Source organism: Saimiri boliviensis, chromosome 2 (assembly GCF_048565385.1).
Source record: "Saimiri boliviensis isolate mSaiBol1 chromosome 2, mSaiBol1.pri, whole genome shotgun sequence".
NCBI lineage: Eukaryota > Metazoa > Chordata > Mammalia > Primates > Cebidae > Saimiri > Saimiri boliviensis.
Window position 1 is genome coordinate 131,776,834 of NC_133450.1, and position 18,719 is coordinate 131,795,552.

The following is an 18,719-nucleotide window of genomic DNA, read 5'->3' on the forward strand; positions in this document are numbered from 1 at the left end:
TGCTGGGTGCAAGGCTGGAGAAGGCAGGTGGTGGTGGGAGGGGCCTGGCTCGGAGAGAGGACTGGCCAGGCAGACCAAAGTGCTCAGGGCAGGGGCCGGGGAGACGGCTGGCTCCCCAGGCCTCAATGGCAGAGGTGTGGGGATCCAGGGCTGGGAGTGAGTCTCAGGGTCATGGTGTTACCAGAAAGGGGTCCTGATCCAGACCCCAAGAGAGGGTTCTTGGATCTCATGAAAGAAAGAATTTGGGGTGACTTCCATACAGTAAAGTGAAAGGAAGCATATTAAGAAAGTAGAGGAATAGGGGCCGAGCGCGGTGGCTCACGCCTGTAATCCCAGCACTTTGGGAGGCCCAGGTGGGTGGATCATGAGGTCAAGAGATGAAGATCATCCTGGTCAACATGGTGAAACCCCGTCTCCACTAAAATACAAACATTAGCTGGGTGTGGTGGTGCGTGCCTGTAGTCTCAGCTACCGGGGAGGCTGAGGCAGAAGAATTGCTTGAATCTGGGAGGTGGAGGTTGGGGTGAGCTGAGATCACGCCATTGCACTCCAGCCTGGGCAACAAGAAGGAAACTCCGAAACTCCGTCTCAGAAAAAAAAAAAAAAAAAGAGAGAGAAAGTAGAGGACTGAAAGAATGGCTACTGCATAGAGCAGGCCCGAGGGCTGCTGACCGACCATTTTTGGAGTTATTTTTTGATTATATGCTAAACAAGGGGTGTATTCTTTGTGCCTCCTTTTTGAGACCATGTGGGGTGACTTCCTGACATTGCCATAGCCTCTGTCAACTGTCAAGGTGCTGGTGGGAGTGTGGAAGTGAGGACCACCAGAGGGCACTCTGGTCACCATCTTGGTTTTGGTGGGTTTAGCTGGCCTCTTCACTGCAGGCTGTTTTATCAGCTAGGTCTTTATGACCTGTGTCTTGTGCTGACCTCCTGTCTCCTCCTGTGACTTAGGATGCCTTCACCATCTGGGAATGCAGCCCAGTCGGTTTTGGCATCATTTTACCCGGCCCCTATTGAAGATGGAATTGCATCTTTGACAATGGCTGGTTCACACACCTTTTCACACACCTTTGACAATGGCTGCCTCACCCTGCAGAATCTGACCCTGACCCTGCCGGCTGTCCCTGCGTGCCTCAGCTGTATGTTCTGTGTGTTTAACAAACTCCCCGGATGCATGCTGATGTTTGTTTAAAAATATTTAAAAGACCAGGTGCCGGTGGCTCACACCTGTAGTCCCACCACTTTGGGAGGCCGTGGTGAGTGGATCACTTGCAGTCAGGAGTTCAAGACCAGCCTGGCCAACATGGTGAAACCCCATCTCTACTAAAAATACAAAAATTAGCCAGGCACGATGGCGCACAACTGTAATCACAGCAACTTGGGAGGCTGAGACAGGAGAATCGCTTGAACCTGGGAGGCAGAGGTTGCAGTGAGCCACTGCACTCCAGGCTGGCAACAGAGTGAGATTTTGTTTAAAAACAAGCAAACATACTACTTCTTTCTTAACATGTTTTTATTGAGATTAACTTACACATAGTACCATGCTCCAATCTTAGGTGCACAGTTAGATCATCTTTACATGTGTGGGCATTCCTGTAAATCCTGCCGTGTTCATGGTGCCCTGCAAGCAGCTCCCCATGTCCACAGGGCAACTAGTGCTCTTCCTGCTGCCACCACAGCTCAGCTCTGTCCGTGGAATTCAGCTAAATGGAACCACACAGCATGTTCCTTTTTGTGTGCAATTCTTTTCACTCAAGAATACAGCCATGAGACTCCCCCGCTGTGGCGGCAGCAGCCCTTGGTTTTTGCTGTCCGGCAGCATCGCGCCCGTACTCTACCCATTCTCCTACTGACGGGCCTTTGGGTGGTTTCCAACGTTTAGAATGTAAAAGCCGGCCACTGTGATTGCTGTTATGCAGTCTTTGGGTAGCCATCAGCATGCTCTTACTATGCTTTTCTCCTTGTTTTAAAATTGAAGCACAGTTAATATACAATGAAAGGCCCAGTCCAGGTGCAATGTCTCATACTGTAATCCCAAGTTTGGGAGGCCAAGATATGATCACATGAAACCAGGAGTTTAAGACCAGCTTGGGCAACATAGTGAGACCTAATTTCTTTAAGAGAAAAAAAAAAAATAAGAGAAAATTAGCCAGGCAAGGTGGGATGCACCTGTAGTCCCAGTCACCAGGGAGGCTGAGGTGGGAGGATCCCTTTGGCTTGCGCCTGGGAGTCTGAGTGTGCAGTGGGCTATAATCATATCACTGCACTGCACTCTAGCTTAGGTGACACAGCAAGATCCTGTCTCAAATGAAAAAATAAAAAAAGATAGAAAGAAAAGAAAAAAAGAAAATTAACAAGGATAGCCAGGATTTGAACTCAGATGTGGACCCAGGAGACCTAATGGACATCTACAGAACTCTCCAACCCCAAACCACAGAATATACATATACATTCTTCTCAGCACCACATCACACGTATTCTAAAATTGACCATATAATTGGAGTAAAACACTCCTCAGCAAATGCAAACGAATGGAAATCATAGCAAACAGTCTCTCAGACTACAGTGCGATCAAATTAGAACTTAGGATTAAGAAACTCACTCAAAACCGCACAACTGCATGGAAACTGAACAGCCTGCTCCTGAATGACGACTGGATAAACAATGAAATGAAGGCAGAAATAAAGATGTTCTTCAAAACCACTGAAAACAAAGACACAACATACCAGAATCTCTGGGACACATTTAAAGAAGTGTCTAGAGGGAAATTTATAACACTAAATGCCCACCAGAGAAGCGAGGACAGATCTAAAATCAATATCCTAACAACGCGATTAAAAGAACTGGAAGAGCAAGATGAAACAAATTCAAAAGCTAGCAGAAGACAAGAAATAACTAAGATCAAAGCAGAACTGAAGGAGATAGAGACACAAAAATCCCTTCAAAAATCAATAAATTCAGGAGCTGGTTTTTTGAAAAGATCAACTAAATAGACCACTAGCCAGATTAATAAAAAAGAAAAGAGAGAAGAATCAAATAGATGCAATAAAAAATGATAAAGGGATATCACCACTGATACTACAGAAATACGGACTACCATCAGAGATTACTACAAATACCTCTATGCAAATAAATCAGTAAATCGAGAAGAAATGGATAAATTCCTGGACACTTACACCCTCCCAAGACTGAACCAGGAAGAAGCTGAATTCCTGAACAGACCAATAACAAGGCCTGAAGCTGAGGCAGCAATTAATAGCCTACCAACCAAAAAAAGTCCAGAACCAGAGGGGTTCATAGCCGAATTCTACCAGACGTACAAAGAGGAGCTGGTATCATTCCTTCTGAAAGTATTCCAAAAATACAAAATGAGGGAATCCTCCCTAACTCATTTTATGAGACCAATGTCATCCTGATACCCAAACCTGGCAGAGACGCAACTAAAAAAGAAAATTTCAGGCCAATAACCATGATGAACACTGATGCAAAAATTTTCAATACAATACTGGCAAACCAAATCCAACAGCACATCGAAAAGCTTATCCATCACAATCAAGTCGGTTTCATCCAGGGATGCAAGGCTGGTTCAACATCCTCAAATATATATATATATATATATATATATATATATATATATATATATATATATAATCCATCACATTAACAGAACCAAAGACAGAAACCACATGATTATCTCAGTAGATGCAGAGAAGGCCTTCAACAAAATTCAACAGCCCTTTATGCTAAAAACTCTGAATCAACTAGGTATCAATGGATTGTATCTCAAAATAATAAGAGCTATTTATGACAAACCCATAGCCAATATCATACTGAATGGGCAAAAACTGGAAGCATTCCCTTTGAAAACTGGTACTAGATAAGGATGCCCTCTCTCACCACTCCTATTCAACGTAGTATTGGAAGTTCTAGCCAGAGCAATCAGGCAAGAAAAAGAAAAAGGGTATTCAAATAGGAGGAGAGAATGTCAAATTTTCCCTGTTTGCAGATGACATGATTGTATATTTAGAAAACCCCCTCATCTTAACCCAAAATCTCCTTAAGCTGATAAGCAACTTCAGCAAAGTCTCAGGATACAAAATCAATGGGCAAAAAGCATTCCTATACACCAATAATAGACAGAGAGTCAAATCATGAATGAACTCCCATTCGCAATTGCTACAAAGAGAATAAAATACCTAGGAATACAGCTAACAAGATATGTGAAAGACCTCTTCAAGAAGAACTACAAACCACTGCTCAAGGAGATAAGAGAGGACACAAACAGATGAAAAAACATTCCATGCCCATGGTTAGAAAGAATCAATATTGTGAAAATGGCCATACTGTCCAAAGTAATTTATAGATTCAATGCTATCCCCATCAAGCTACCAATGACTTTCTTCACAGAACTGGAAAAAAAACACCTTAAACTTCATATGGAACCAAAAAAGAGCTTGCATAGCCAAGACAATCCTAAGGAAAAATAAATAAATAAACTAGAGGCATCCTGCTATCTGACTTCAAACTATATTAAAAGGCTACTATAATCAAAACAGCATGGTACTGGTACCAAAACAAAGTTATAGACCAATGGAACAGAACAGAGGCCTCAGAAATAACACCACACAACTACAACTATCTGATCTTTGACAAATCTGATAGAAACAAGCAATAGGGAAAGGATTCCCTATTTAATAAATGGTGTTGGGAAAACTGGCTAGCCATATGCAGAAAGCTGAAACTGGATCCCTTTCTTACACCTTATACAAAAATTAACTCTAGATGCATTAAAGATTTAAACATGAGGCCTAACGCCATAAAAACTCTAGAAGAAAACCTAGGCAAAACCATTCAGGACATAGGTATGGGCAAGGACTTCATGACTAAAACACCAAAAGCAATGGCAACAAAAGCCAAAATAGATAAATGGGATCTAATTAAATTTAAGAGCTTCTGCACAGCAAAAGAAACACAAATAGAGTGAACCGGCAACCAACAGAATGGGAAAAAATTTTTGCCATCTGCCCATCTGACAAAGGGTTAATACCAGAATCTACAGAGAATTTAAACAAATTTACAAGAAAACAAACAAACAACCCCATCAAAAAGTGGTCAAAGGATATGAACAGACACTTTTCAAAAGAAGACATTTATGCAGCCAACAAACATATGAAAAAAAGCTCATCATCACTGGTCATTGGAGAAATGCAAATCAAAACCACATTGAGTTACCACCTCATGCCAGTTAGAATGGCGATCATTAAAACATCAGGAGACAACAGATGCTGGAGAGGATGTGGAGAAACAGGAACGCTTTTAAACTGTTGGTGGGAGTATAAATTAATTCAATGATTGTGGAAGACAGTGTGGTGATTCCTCAAGGATCTAGAAATAGAAATAACACTTGACCCAGCAATCCCATTACTGGGTATAGACCCAAAGGCTTATAAATAATTCTGTTATAAAGACACATGAACACCTATGTTCATTGTGGCACTGTTCGCAATAGCAAAGACTTGGAACCAACCCAAATGCCCATCAAGGATAGACTGGATAAAGAAAATGTGGCACATATACAGCATGGAATACTATGCAGCCATAAAAAAGGATGAGCTCATGTCCTTTGCAGGGACATGGATGAAACTGGAAACCATCATTCGCAGCAAACTGACACAAGAACAGAAAACCAAACACCACATGTTCTCACTCATAAGTGGGTGTTGAACAATGAGAATACACAGACACAGGGAGGGGAACATCACACACTGGGGCCTGGGGGGTGGGGAGCTAGAGGACAAATAACAGGGGGTGGGGGGATTGGGGAGGGATCGAATTAGGAGAAATACCTAATATAGATGACGGGGTGATGGATGCAGCAGACCACCACCATAACACATGTGTACCTATGTAACAACCCTGCGCAATCTGCACATGTACCCCAGAACTTAAAGTATAATAAATAAATTTTAAAAAGAAACTGGCAAGAAAAAAACAAAGAAAGAAAAGAAAGAAAGAAAGAAGGAAGGAAGGAAAGAAGGAAGAAAGGAAGGGAGAGAGAGAGAAAGAAAGAAAAAGAAAAGAGAAAGGCACGGGCCGGGCTCAGTGGCTCACGCCTGTAATCCCAGCACTTTGAGAGGCCGACGTGGGTGGATCACCTGAGGTCAGGAGTTCAAGACCGGTCTGACCAACATGGAGAAACCTCGTCTCTACTACAGATACAAAAAATTAGCCGGGTGTGATGGTGTGTACTTGTAATCCCAGCTACTAGGGAGGCTGAGGCAGGGAAATTGCTTGAACCTGGGAGGTGGAGGTTGCAGTGAGCTGAGATCACACCATTGCACTCCAGCCTGGGTAACGAGAGCAAAACTCTGTCTCAAAAAAAAAAAAAAAAAAAAAAAAAAAAAAAAAAAAAAAAAAAAGGGAAAGGCACAGATCTTTTCTGCAAGATGTCTAAAGAACACCGTCTACATGCAATGCCTCTAATTCCCCTTCTTTCATGCTCTTTTTAAAAACTTTTGGCCAGGCGTGGTGGCTCACGCCTGTAATCGAGCACTTTGGAGGCCAAGGCCGGTGGATCACCTGAGGTCGGTAGTTCAAGACAAGCCTGACCAACATGGTGAAACCCTGTCTTAAGAAAAAATAAAAATAAATTTTAAAAAAAACTTTTAAAATTGAGATAGAATTCTCATATCATAAAATTCATCCTTTTTTTTTTTTTTTTTTTTTTTTTTTTTGAGACATAGTCTTGCTCTGTCACCCAGGCTGGAGTGCAGTGGTGCGATCTCAGCTCACTGCAACCTCTGCCTCCCAGGTTCAAGAGATTCTCCTGCCTCAGCCTCCCGAGTAGCTTAGACTACAGGTGCGTGCCACCATGCCCAGCTATCTTTTGTATTCTTAATAGAGATGGGGTTCCACCATGTTGGCCAGGGTGGTCTCGATCTCTTGACCTCATGATCTACCCACCTCAGCCTTCCAAAGCGCTGGGATTACAGGTGTGAGCCACCGCACCCGACAGATTCATCCCTTTAAAGTGTATAACTCAGTGACCTTTCAGTGTATTCAGAGTTGTGCAACCATCTATCTATCTAACCTCAGAACATTTCCAACACTTCCAGAGGAAACCCTGCATCCATCTTCAGCAGCTGTTCCTGTTCCTCCCTCCCTCCAGCTCCTGGCAAACACTAATCTACTTTCTTTCTCTATGGTTTTGCCTGTTCTGGACATTTCATTCAAATGGAATCACAGAATATGTAGTCTCTCGTGACTGGCTTCTTCAACTGTCATAATGCTTTCAGGCTCATGCGTGTTGCAGCATGAAGCAGTGCTGTGTCCTTTTTCATAAGTGAGGAATACTCCATTGTATGGATGGGCCACATTTTGTTTATTCATTCATCTGCTCGTGGACATGTGTGTTGTTCCCCCTTTGGCTACTATGAACATTTGTGTACAAGCTTCTACGTGGACATATGTTTTCAGTTCTCTTGGTTATAGATCTAGGATTGGACTTCCAGGTCATGTGGGAATTCTGTGTTTAACTTGTTGATGAACTGCCAAATTGTTTTTCAAAATGGTTGCACCGTTTTTCATTCCCAGAAGCAATGTACGAGGGTTCCAGTTTCTCCACATCCTCACTTGTTATTGAGTATCTTTTTGATTACAGTCATCTAATGGGTGTGAGATAGTATCTTATTGTGTTTTGTTGTTGTTGTTTTTCTTTTTTCTTTTTCTTTTTTTTTTTTTTGAGACAGAGTGTTGCTCTTGTTACCCAGGCAGGAGTGCAATGGCACGATCTCGGCTCACCGCAACCTCCGCCTCCTGGGTTCAAGCAATTCTCCTGTCTCAGCCTCCTGAGTAGCTGGGATTACAGGCACGCGCCACCATGCCCAGCTAATTTTTTGTATTTTTAGTAGAGACGGGGTTTCACCACGTTGACCAGGACGGTCTCGATCTCTCGACCTCGTGATCCACCCGCCTCGGCCTCCCAAAGTGCTGGGATTACAGGCTTGAGCCACCGCGCCCGGCCTGTTGTTTTTCTTTTTGGAGATGGAGTCTTGCCCTGTCGCCAGGCTGGAGTGCAGTGGCGTGATCTCAGCTCACTGCAATCTCCAACTACCTGCTTCAAGCGATTCTCCTGTCTCAGCCTCCCGAGTACCTGGGATTACAGGCATGCGCCACCACACCCAGCTAATTTTTGTATTTTTAGTAGAGATGAGGTTTCGCCATGTTGGCCAGGATGGTCTCGATCTCCTGACCTTGTGATCTGCCTGCCTCGGCCTCCCAAAGTGCTGGGATTACAGGCGTGAGCCACCGGTGCCCGGCCCTATTGTGGTTTTAATTTGCTTTTACTCAATAACTAATGACATTAAGTATCTTTTCATTTGCTTTTGGGCCATTTGCGTGTATCAGGGAAACAGCTATTCAACTCTCTTGCTCATGTTTTAATTATTTTGTTTGCGTTTTTATTGTTGTTGAGTTGTACGAGTTCCTTGTATATTCTGGTTAGTAGACATTTATCAGATATAAGATTTGCAAATATTTTCTCCCATTTTGTGAGTTCTTTTCACTTTCTTGGTAGTGTCCTTTAAAGCACAAAAGTTTTTAATCCTGCGGAGGTCAAAGTTGTCTTTTTTTCTCTTATCACTTGTGCTTTTTCAGATCTAAGGAAACATTGGCTGAGTCAAGGTCATGAATATTTACTCCTGCATTTTGTTCTAAGAGGTTTTTGTTTTGTTTTGTTTTGTTTTTTGTTTTTTTTTTTTTTGAGACAGAGTTTCGCTCTTGTTGCCCAGGCTGGAGTGCAATGGCGCAATCTCGGCTCACCGCAGCCTCCGCCTCCTGGGTTCAGGCAATTCTCCTGCCTCAGCCTCCTGAGTAGCTGGGATTACAGGCACACGCCACCATGCCCAGCTAATTTTTTGTATTTTTAGTAGAGATGGGGTTTCACCATGTTGACCAGGATGGTCTCGATCTCTTGACCTCGTGATCCACCCGCCTCGGCCTCCCAAAGTGCTGGGATTACAGGCTTGAGCCACCGCGCCCGGCCTGTTCTAAGAGTTTTGTAGCCCTAGCTCTTTATTTAGGTCTTCGATGCATCTTGAGTTAATTTTTGCATATGGTGTAAGGTAGCAGTCCAGCTGGGTTCTTTTGCATTTGGGTCTCAAGTTGTTCCAGCACCATTCGTTGAAAAGACTATTCTTTCCCTATTGAATTGTCTTGGCACTGTTGTTGAAAATCAATTGTCCATAGATGTATGGGTTAATTACTAAACTCTCAATTCTATTACACTAATCATATATGTATCATTATGACAGTACCACATTGTCTTGATTACTGTAGCTTTGTGTAAGTTTTGCAATTGGGAAGTGTGAGCTCTCTACTTTGTTCTCATTTTTATTTTTATTTATGTAAAAAAAAATTTTTTTTTGAGATAAGGTCTTGCTGTGTCACCCAAGTCGGGGGGCAATGGTGCAATCATGGCTCACTGCAGCCTCAACCTTTTAAGCTCCTGCCCAGCCTCCTTAGTAGCTGGGACTACAGGTGTACACCACCATGCCTGGCTAATTCTAAATTTTTGTGTATGTGTAAACAAGGTCTCACTATATTCCCTTGGAGGATCTGGAAACCCTGGGCTAAAATGATCCTTCTGTCTCAGCCTCCCAACGTGTTGGTATTACAGGTGAGAGCCTCCATGCCTGGCTATTCTTATTTTTAAAGATTATTTGGTTATTTTGTGTCTCTTGCATTTCTATAGGAATTTTAGGGTTCACTTGTCAATTTCTAGGGACCAAAGTCTTCTGGAATTTTGATAGGTATTGCACTGAATTTATGGATCAATTTCGGGAGTATTGCCTACTTAGCAATAGTATGTCTTCTGATCCGTGAACATGGGATGTCTTTCCATTTATTTAACACTTCTTTAACTTCTTCAAATGATGTTTAGTAGTGCTCAGTGTATATATCTTGTGGTTCTTTTGTTAAATTTATTCCTAAATATTTTATTATTTTTTCTACTGTAAATGGAATCTTTTTTTTTTTTTTTTTGAGACGTAGTTTCGCTCTTGTTACCCAGGCTGGAGTGCAATGGCGCGATCTCGGCTCACCGCAACCTCCGCCTCCCGGGTTCAGGCAATTCTCCTGCCTCAGCCTCCTGAGTAGCTGGGATTACAGGCACGCACCACCATGCCCAGCTAATTTTTTTTGTATTTTGAGTAGAGACAGGGTTTCACCATGTTGACCAGGATGGTCTCGATCTCTTGACCTCGTGATCCACCCACCTCAGCCTCCCAAAGTGCTGGGATTACAGGCATGAGCCACCGGGCCCGGCTGGAATCGTTTTCTTAATTTCCTTTTCAGATCATTTATTCCTGTGTATATTCCACACTATGCTAATACAATGAGTTATAATGGGTTTTTAATGAATTTTTCAGGATTTTCTAAATTCAGGACTATGTCATCTGCAAACAGAGATAGTTTTTATTTCTTCCTTTCCAATCTAGATGACTTTTATTTCTTTGTCTTGCCTAATTGCCATGGCTAGAACCTCTAGTACAGTGTTGAATAGATGGCAAGAGCAAGTATCTTTGTCTTCTTCCTGATCTTGGGGAGTAAGTACTCAATCTTTCATCATTATGTATAATTTTAGCAGTACTTTTTGACAGATGCCCTTTATCAGGTTGAGGAAATGTCTCTTCTATTCTTAGTTCTTTGAGAGCTTTTAAAAAATAATTGGTGAGCTTGGGCACAACGACTCACACCTGTAATTCCAGCACTTTGGGAGGCTGAGGTGGGTGGATCACTTGAAGTCAGGAGTTCAAGACCAGCCTGGCCAAAATAGCAAAACCCCATCTCTACTAAAAATACAAAATTAGCTGGGCATGGTGGCGGATGCCTGTAATCCCAGCTACTTGGGAGGCTGAGGCAGGAGAATTGCTTGAACCTGGAAGGTGGAGGTTGCAGTGAGCCGAGATCATGCCCCTGCACTTCAGCCTGGGTGAGAGTGAGACTCCGTCTCAAAAAGTAATAATAAGAATAACAAAAAGAATGAATGGGTGTTGTATTTTGTGAAATTTTTTTTCTGAGTCTATTAAGGTGATGATGTGGTTTTCATTTATTTATTCTATTGACAGGGTGTATTGTACTGATTGTTTTTTTGTTTGTTTGTTTGTTTTTTGAGACGGAGTTTCACTCTTGTTACCCAGGCTGGAGTGCAATGGCGCGATCTCGGCTTACCGCAACCTCCACCTCCTGGGTTCAGGCAATTCTCCTGCCTCAGCCTCCTGAGGATTACAGGCACGCACCACCATGCCCAGCTAATTTTTTTTTTTTGTATTTTTAGTAGAGATGGGGTTTCGCCATGTTGACCAGGATGGTCTCGATCTCTTGACCTTGTGATCCACCCGCCTAGGCCTCCCAAGGTGCTGGGATTACAGGCTTGAGCCACCGCGCCCGGCCTGTACTGATTGGTTTTTGTATGTTGAATCAATCTTGCATTCTTGATATAAGTACCCCTTGATCATGGCATATAATCCTTTTTTTGTATCACTGGATTCAGGTTACATTTTTTGAGGGTATATATATACATAAGTGATTTTTTTTTTCCCTTTTGATTGCCTGGTTTTGGCATCAGGGTAATACTAGCTATCCTCATAGAATAAGCTAGGAAATATTCCTTTCTTTCTTTCTTTCTTTTTTTTTTTTTTTTTTTTTTTGAGACGGAGTTTCACTCATCGCCCAGGCTGAAGTGCAATGGTGCAATCTCAGCTCACTGCAACCTCCATCTCCCAGGTTCAAGTGATTCTCCTGCCTCAGCCTCCTGAGTAGCTGGGACTACAGGCGCATCCCACCATACCCGGCTAATTTTCTGTGTTTTTAGTAGAGACGGGGTTTCACTGTGTTGGCCAGGCTGGTCTCAAATGCCTGACCTCATGATCCACCTGCCTTGGCCTCCCAAAGTGCTGGGATTACAGGCGCGAGCCACCGCACCAGGCCCTGTATCATTTTACTTTTAAGATACTGTGTCTGAATCTCAAGTGTGTCCCTAGTAAACATCATGTTTTATACCTAGTAGATACAGTTGGGTCATGTTTTTAAAATCTGTTCTGCTGATCTTTTTCTTTTAATTGTTTACCATATTAATATTTAATATAAGTACCAGTAATTCAGTGTGACTGCCAGTGGCAGGTTTAGGCCGCCATTGTGCTCCTGTTCACCCCCATCTTGCCTGTTCTGATCCTCTGTTCCTCCATACTGCTTCTTTTGTGTTCAATATACATTCTCTAGTGTCCCATTTAATTATTTTGCCATTTCTTTTGTTATATATATTTTCAAATTTATTTTTTATTTAGGTAAAATTTATATAACATAAAATTTGGCCAACCACAGTGGTTCACACCTGTAATCCCAGCACTTTGGGAGGTCGAGGTGGGCAGATCACCTGAGGTCAGGAGTTCAAGATCAGCCTGGCCAACATGGTGAAACCCCATCTCTACTAAAAAAATACAAAAAAAAAAAAAAAATTAGCTGGGAATGGTGGTGAGCACCTATAATCCCACCATTGGGAGGTTGAGGCAGGGAGAATTGCTTGAACAGGGACGTGGAGGTTGCAGTGAGCTGAGATCATGCCACTCCACTCCAGCCTAGGCACAGAGCTAGACTGCCTCTCAAAAAAAAAAAAAAAAAGATTACTATAATCATTTTAAGTGTATAATTTAGTGGCATTAAGTACATTCACAATGTTATGTAATCACCACTATTTCCACAACTTTTTCATCATCCCAAGCTCTGGGCCCATGGAGCAGTAACTCCCAATTCCTCCCTCCTTCTGGGCCTGCTAAACTCTATTCTACTTTCCGTCTCTATAAAGCTGCCTATTCCAGATGTGTCCTGTAAGTGGACTCATATATTATTGGAACTTTTGTGTCCGACTCATTTCACTTAGCATGTTGTTCTCAAGATTCTATACTGTAGCATCCACCTGTATCAGAATATCACTCCACCTGTGGCATATTCCATTTGTGTGTTGAGACCACATTTTGTTTATTCATTTATCTGTTGATGGCTACTCGGCTTGCTTCTGCATTTTGGCTACTGTAAATAATGTTGTTCTGAACATTGGTGCACAAGTATCCATTTGATTCCTTGTTTTCTGTTCTTTTCAGAATGCATGTAGAAGTGGAATTGCTGACTCATGTCGGTAATTCCATGTTTAGCTTTTTTTTTTTTTTTTTTTTTTTTTTTTTTTTAAACCAGCCTTGCCAACGTGGTGAAACCCTGTCTCTACTAAACATGTTTAGCTTTCTGAGGAACTGCCAAAGTGTTTTCTATACTGGCTGTACGATTGTACATTTCCGTCTGCAATGCACAAGGGTTCTAATTTCTTAATACCCTTACTGACATTTGTTATTTTACTTCTTTTGAAAAAATTATAGCCATCCCAACGGCTGTGACGTGGTATCTCATTGCGGTTTTATTTTGCATGTGCCTAGTAACTAACGATGTTGAACATTTTTCTTCGTGTGCTTATTGACCATTTATTTGTCTGCTTTGGAGAAAGGTCCAGTCAAGTCAGTCCTTTGTTTATTTGTATACTGGGTTGTTTAGGGAGATTTTGTTTCTGAGTTGTAGCAATTCTAATATGCTGCATATTAATGCCTCATCAGATATAGGATTTACAAATATCTCATTTTGTGCGTTGCCATTCTACTTAAAAAACCTTTTTTTAGAGACAGGGTTTCGTTCTGATCTCCAGGCTGGAGTGTAGTGGCAGGGTCCTAACTCACTGTGCAGCCCCGAACTCCTGGGCTCAACCGAGCCTCCCGCCTCAGCCATCTGAGCCACTAGGACTGCAGGGCTGCACCACTGCACCCGCTCACTGTGTGTCGGGGGACGGTGCACAGGCAGGGGTTCACTATGCTGCCAAGGCTTTTTACTCTTTTGATAATGTCTTTGGTGCACAAAATTTTCAAATTACTATAAAGTCCAATTTGTCTATTTTTTTCTTTTTTTACCTGTGCTTTTGGTGCCGTACTTAAGAAACCATTGCCAAATTCAAGATAATGAAGATTTTACTCTATGTTTTCCTTACTCTTAGGAGTTTTAGTTTTAGCTCTTAAGTTTAGGTTTTTGATCCATTGTGCGTACATTTCTGGATGTAGCATAAGGTAAGAATCCAACATCATCCTTTTGTGTATGGATATCCGGTTTTCCTAGCACCATGTGTTGAGCAGACTCTTTCCCCCCTTTAAATGGTCCTGGCAACTCTGCCAAAAATCATTCAACCAAATATGTGAGGGCTGATTTCTGGATTCTCTATTCTACTCCATTGGTCTATATGTCACTCTTTATGCCAATCCTGCACTGTTTTATTGACTGTAGCTTTGTAATAAGTTTTTGAAGTGAAGATACGTGAATCCTCCAACTTTTTCTTTTTTACAAACTATTTTGGCTATTTGGGGTCTCTTGCAATTCCATATGAATTTGAGGATTGACTTTCCTATTTCTGAAAAAGAAAAAAAGGCTGTTGGAATTATTTTTTATTTTTTAATTTTTTGGAGATGGAGTTTCACTCTTGTCCCCCAGGCTGGAGTGCAATGGCATCATCTCAGCTCATTGCAACCTCCGCCTCTCGGGTTTAAGCAATTCTCTTGCCTCAGCCTCCTGAGTAGCTGGGACTACAGGCATGCACCAACACGCCTGGCTAATTTTTGTATTTTTAGTAGAGATGGGGTTTCACCATATTGGCCAGGCTGGCCTCGAACTCCTGATCTCAAGTGATCCATGCATCTCAGCCTCCCAAAGTGCTAGAATTACAGGCGTGAGGCACCACATCCACTCCAGGCTGTTGGAATATTTATAGAGACTGAATTGAATCTGTAGATCACTTTTAGCAGTAGTGACATCTTCACAATGCTTAGTCTCCCTATCCATCAATATGAAATATCTTTCCATTTATTTTGCTCTTCTTTAATTGTTTTCAGCAATGCTTTGTAGTTTTCAGTGTATAAGTCTTTCAGCTCCTTGGTCTGATTTATTCCTAAGTACTTAATTATCTTAGATGCAACTGCATGCAGATGGAGTCGTTTCCTTAATTTCCTTTCCTTTCCTGGATTATTTTTTTTTTTACCTTAGTACCTGCTGCTACCTAACATTTTAAATATATTTATATGTTTATTTCTGTCTCCTTTACTGAATAAATCTTCCCTAAGGGCTAAAGTTTTTTTATTTGCTTACTGCCATAGTCTGGGATCTTAAAACAGTGTCAGGTACATGGTCTAGTATGTATTTGTTGAGTGCGCTAATGAATGAAGGAGCCATTTACTTACATTGGCATTCTCTTTATGATTTTTTTTTCTTTTGCCACTACAAAAAAATGCATCAGGAATTGCTGGGTCAGTGTCCATTTGTCTTCTTAATCGTGTTTGCTGTTGAGAGACTGGTTCCCAAGGTGATTATAATGGTTCCAATTTCTGTCATCAGCAAATGAGGGTCCCTTGGCCCTCACCCCTCTGGCAGCACTAGGTGCTAGCCTGTTTTCTATGCCTGGCACTTGGGGGTAGAGCCCTGTGTCAGCGGGGCTTTAGTTGACTGATACTCCCTGATGGCTAGTGAATTAGAACCTCTTCAAATGTTTGTCAGCCATTTCTCTTTGCTCTTTTATGAATTGCTTATTTATACTCTTTGCTCATTTTTCTATTTCCTTCCCTCCCTCCCTCCTCCCTTTCTTTTTTTCCTTCTCTCTCTCTGTCTTTCTTTTGCTCTGTCTGGAGTACATGGCACAATCAGGGCTCACTGCAGGCTCCACCTCCTGGGCTCTATCAGCCCTCCCATCTCAGAACCCCAAGTAGCTGGGACCAAGGGTGTGTGCCATCACGCCTAGCTAATTTTTTTTTTTTTTTTTACTGACACAGAGTTTTGCTCTTTGTTGCCTGGGCTGGAGTGCAAAGACACGATCTTGGTTCACTGCAACCTCTGTCTCCCGGCTTGAAGCGATTCTCCTGTCTCAGCCTCCCATGTAGCCAGGATTATGGGCGCGCCCGCCACCATGCCTGGCTAATTTTTGTATTTTTAGTAGAGATGGGGTTTCACCAGGTTGGCTAGGCTGATTTCCAACTTCTGACCTCGTTATTTGCCGCCTTGGCCTCCCAAAGTGCTGGGATTACAGGCATGCACCATCGCGCCTGGCCTAATTTTTATATTTTTTGTAGAGTTAGAGTTCTGCCACATTGTCTAGGCTAGAACCAGTCTCAACTCCTGGACTCAAGTGATCTGCCCAACTCAGCCTCCCAGAGTGCTAGGATTACAGGTGTGAGCTGCCGAGACTGGCCACACATCTTTTTTGTTCTTTTCTTGGCTGTTCTTCAGCATTTATTATTCTATATACACTTTTAGGGTAATTTTAGTCATTGAAAAGATCTAGGGTTCTACCTGGTATAACTCTTCTTTTGTCCGGATATTGCTTCATATCATTCCATAGTTTTATTCGTATAGGTTCTGTGCCTTCCTTAGCAATTTTCTTAAGCTTTTTATATTTCTTCGTCACTCTTCCGGATGGAATAGATTTTCCATTGCCATTGCCAGAAGCTCATTCTTGGAATGGAAAGAAAGATTGATTATTGAATATGCTTTTCCTCTTGCCAATTTACCAGACTATTTTATTAAGGCCAGTAGTTTTTGCTTGAGTCTCTTAGATCATTCAGATATTCAAACATACCATCACCAAGAAGGAGAGCCTTGGCCGTGTGCTGTGGCTCACTCATATAAACCCGGCAGTTTGGAAGGAGGATACAGAAGGATCACTTGAGCCCAGGAGTTCGAGACCAGCCTGAGCAACATAGTGAAACCCCCATCTCTTATATTAAAAAAAAAAAAAATGTAAACATAAAAAAAGAAGGGGAAACTCTGTAATCCATCTTTTCCCATGTTTATGCCAGTTATTTCACTTTTATTATGTCACAAGTGGGCAGCTGCCTTCCCCTTTTTTGTACTGTCATTGGGGGCTGGGGGCTGCTGCCTTTCCCTGTGCTGTAGACTAAGTGCACTGGGTCAGGCCTGTCTGTTCTCTGCAGGTAAGCAGAGCCCTGCTCCTCCCCCACCCCACTGCCTTTGCTCATCAGCTGGGCCGGGCCCTGTTGGAAACACCAGCTGCTCGCTCCCAGCAGAGGTTTGAACTTCTGTCCCTGCAAGCTTGGGGGTTGGGGTCTGGGAGATAGAGTACCAGGAGGCCCTTTGGGGGCGACTCAGGCTCTTTGGCTGATGAGCTGTGGGTGTGAGCCCCTAAGTTCTAGGCCTGGGGGGCGAGAGGAAGAAGCTTCGAGAGAGTCAAGCAGGCCACCTTGGGCACCCGTGCTGTCACCCCGGCATGCCCTCCCAACGCGCCAAGGCCCCCACGCTCACCTGTAAGTGCAGCCGGTGCCGGAGGCCAGGCGGGCCCTGCGGGGCAGGCACGCAGTGGGGCTCCATTGCCGCAGCGCCCCGGCACCCACCTCCTGGCCGCTGGACCTCCCGAGGCTTCCTCATCCTAAAAAGTAGGTGAGGCCAAACGAAAACCCTGTCCCTCCCGCCGTCCCCTCCCTCCTGGCCTCTGTCCCCAGGCTCGCCTGCCCTGCCGCCCGGCCGGCCGGTCCCTTCCTGCTTCCCTGGCGGGTGCTTTAGGCTGCTCAGTTACCCCGAGCGGGGACGCGCGTAGCTTCCCGGAACCCGCGCTCCGTGCGTTCGGTCCCCCGGCACCTGTTCTCTGCACAGGCGCGTCTGGGTGCAGCTGGGCAGGCACTACGGAAGCCCCGAGAGAGTAAGTCCGGCCCCCCTCGTTCTGCACCACGCTCCCCGGGCAGCCTTTTAAAACCGTCCGCCTCCCACCTCCCCGCGGACACAGGTGGCGGCTGCCTCCCCTCCCCGGGGACCGCGCGCGCCTCCCGCAGGGTCTCAGTGCCTCCCGGGCGGGGGACAGTTCCTGTCCACACCGTGCCCTGCACCAGCGGGGTCCCAGGAGTAAGCTCCGGGTCCGGGGCTGGCTCCCTGGGGGGCAGAGCCGCCTCGCTGGAATTCCAGAAACGCTTCTCGCCGAGCGCCTGGCGGCTGAAATCTTGGGGACCGCGCTCTCGGCGGTGGATTCCAGAACTCAGGAGACGAATGCGACGTCGGTCCCCTGGGCTCCCTGGTCCCCCTCGTCCCCCTCCAGGGTGGGAGGGGGCTGTATCCCAAAATGGGATTCTGGAGCTCGTCTCTCAGGGGAAACCAGGCACGTATTTCAAAGTCTCATCCGTCCCCAGCTCCTTGGGCCAGTTTTCCGCGTCTCGTGTGTGCCACAGAAGCTGCCCTCTGCTCCTGCTGCTCCCAGCCCGGCAGCCCCCAGACAGGAGCTGGCTTGGCCCAGCCGGGCCTCCCTTCCTCTGCCTGGGGCCCTCAGGTCATGCAGGTGAGGAAACCCAGGCTCCGAGGAGCCAAGTAACTCTCCCCAAATCACCAGCAAGCCTGGTGCAGCTACGGTGGCGCGCATTCACCCACTCGGAGAGCGAGCCGTTGGGTAGCAGGCTGAGGAGGCTGTGGAGGCTGTGGAGGCCTCCCACCCGAAGGTCAGACCTGCCGGAGGCCGGGGCCCTGGAGATGGCTGTCTTCAAAGAGCCTCTTTATGCCAAACGCATTCACTCCCGAGCGCCTCCTTCTGGCAACGGAGGTGCCCAGCGTTAAGGTCTCCGTTTTTCAGGTTTGGAAAGCAACTC

The 18,719-nt window shown here is 44.3% G+C and overlaps 1 long non-coding RNA gene across 2 annotated transcripts; it reads right to left on the bottom strand.

The window, feature by feature from the left end:
- Positions 1–1,602: 1,602 nt before the first annotated feature.
- LOC141583677 (uncharacterized) lies at positions 1,603–18,624 on the bottom strand. 2 transcript variants are annotated; one of them, XR_012516445.1, is made up of 3 exons: positions 17,395–18,624; positions 16,426–16,587; positions 1,603–2,117 (listed from the first exon to the last, which is right to left on the bottom strand). It is a non-coding gene; the product is annotated as an uncharacterized LOC141583677 (long non-coding RNA). The 2 variants fall into 2 exon arrangements; XR_012516444.1 differs by lacking the exon at positions 1,603–2,117 and having other exon boundaries at positions 16,335–16,587.
- Positions 18,625–18,719: the final 95 nt, after the last annotated feature.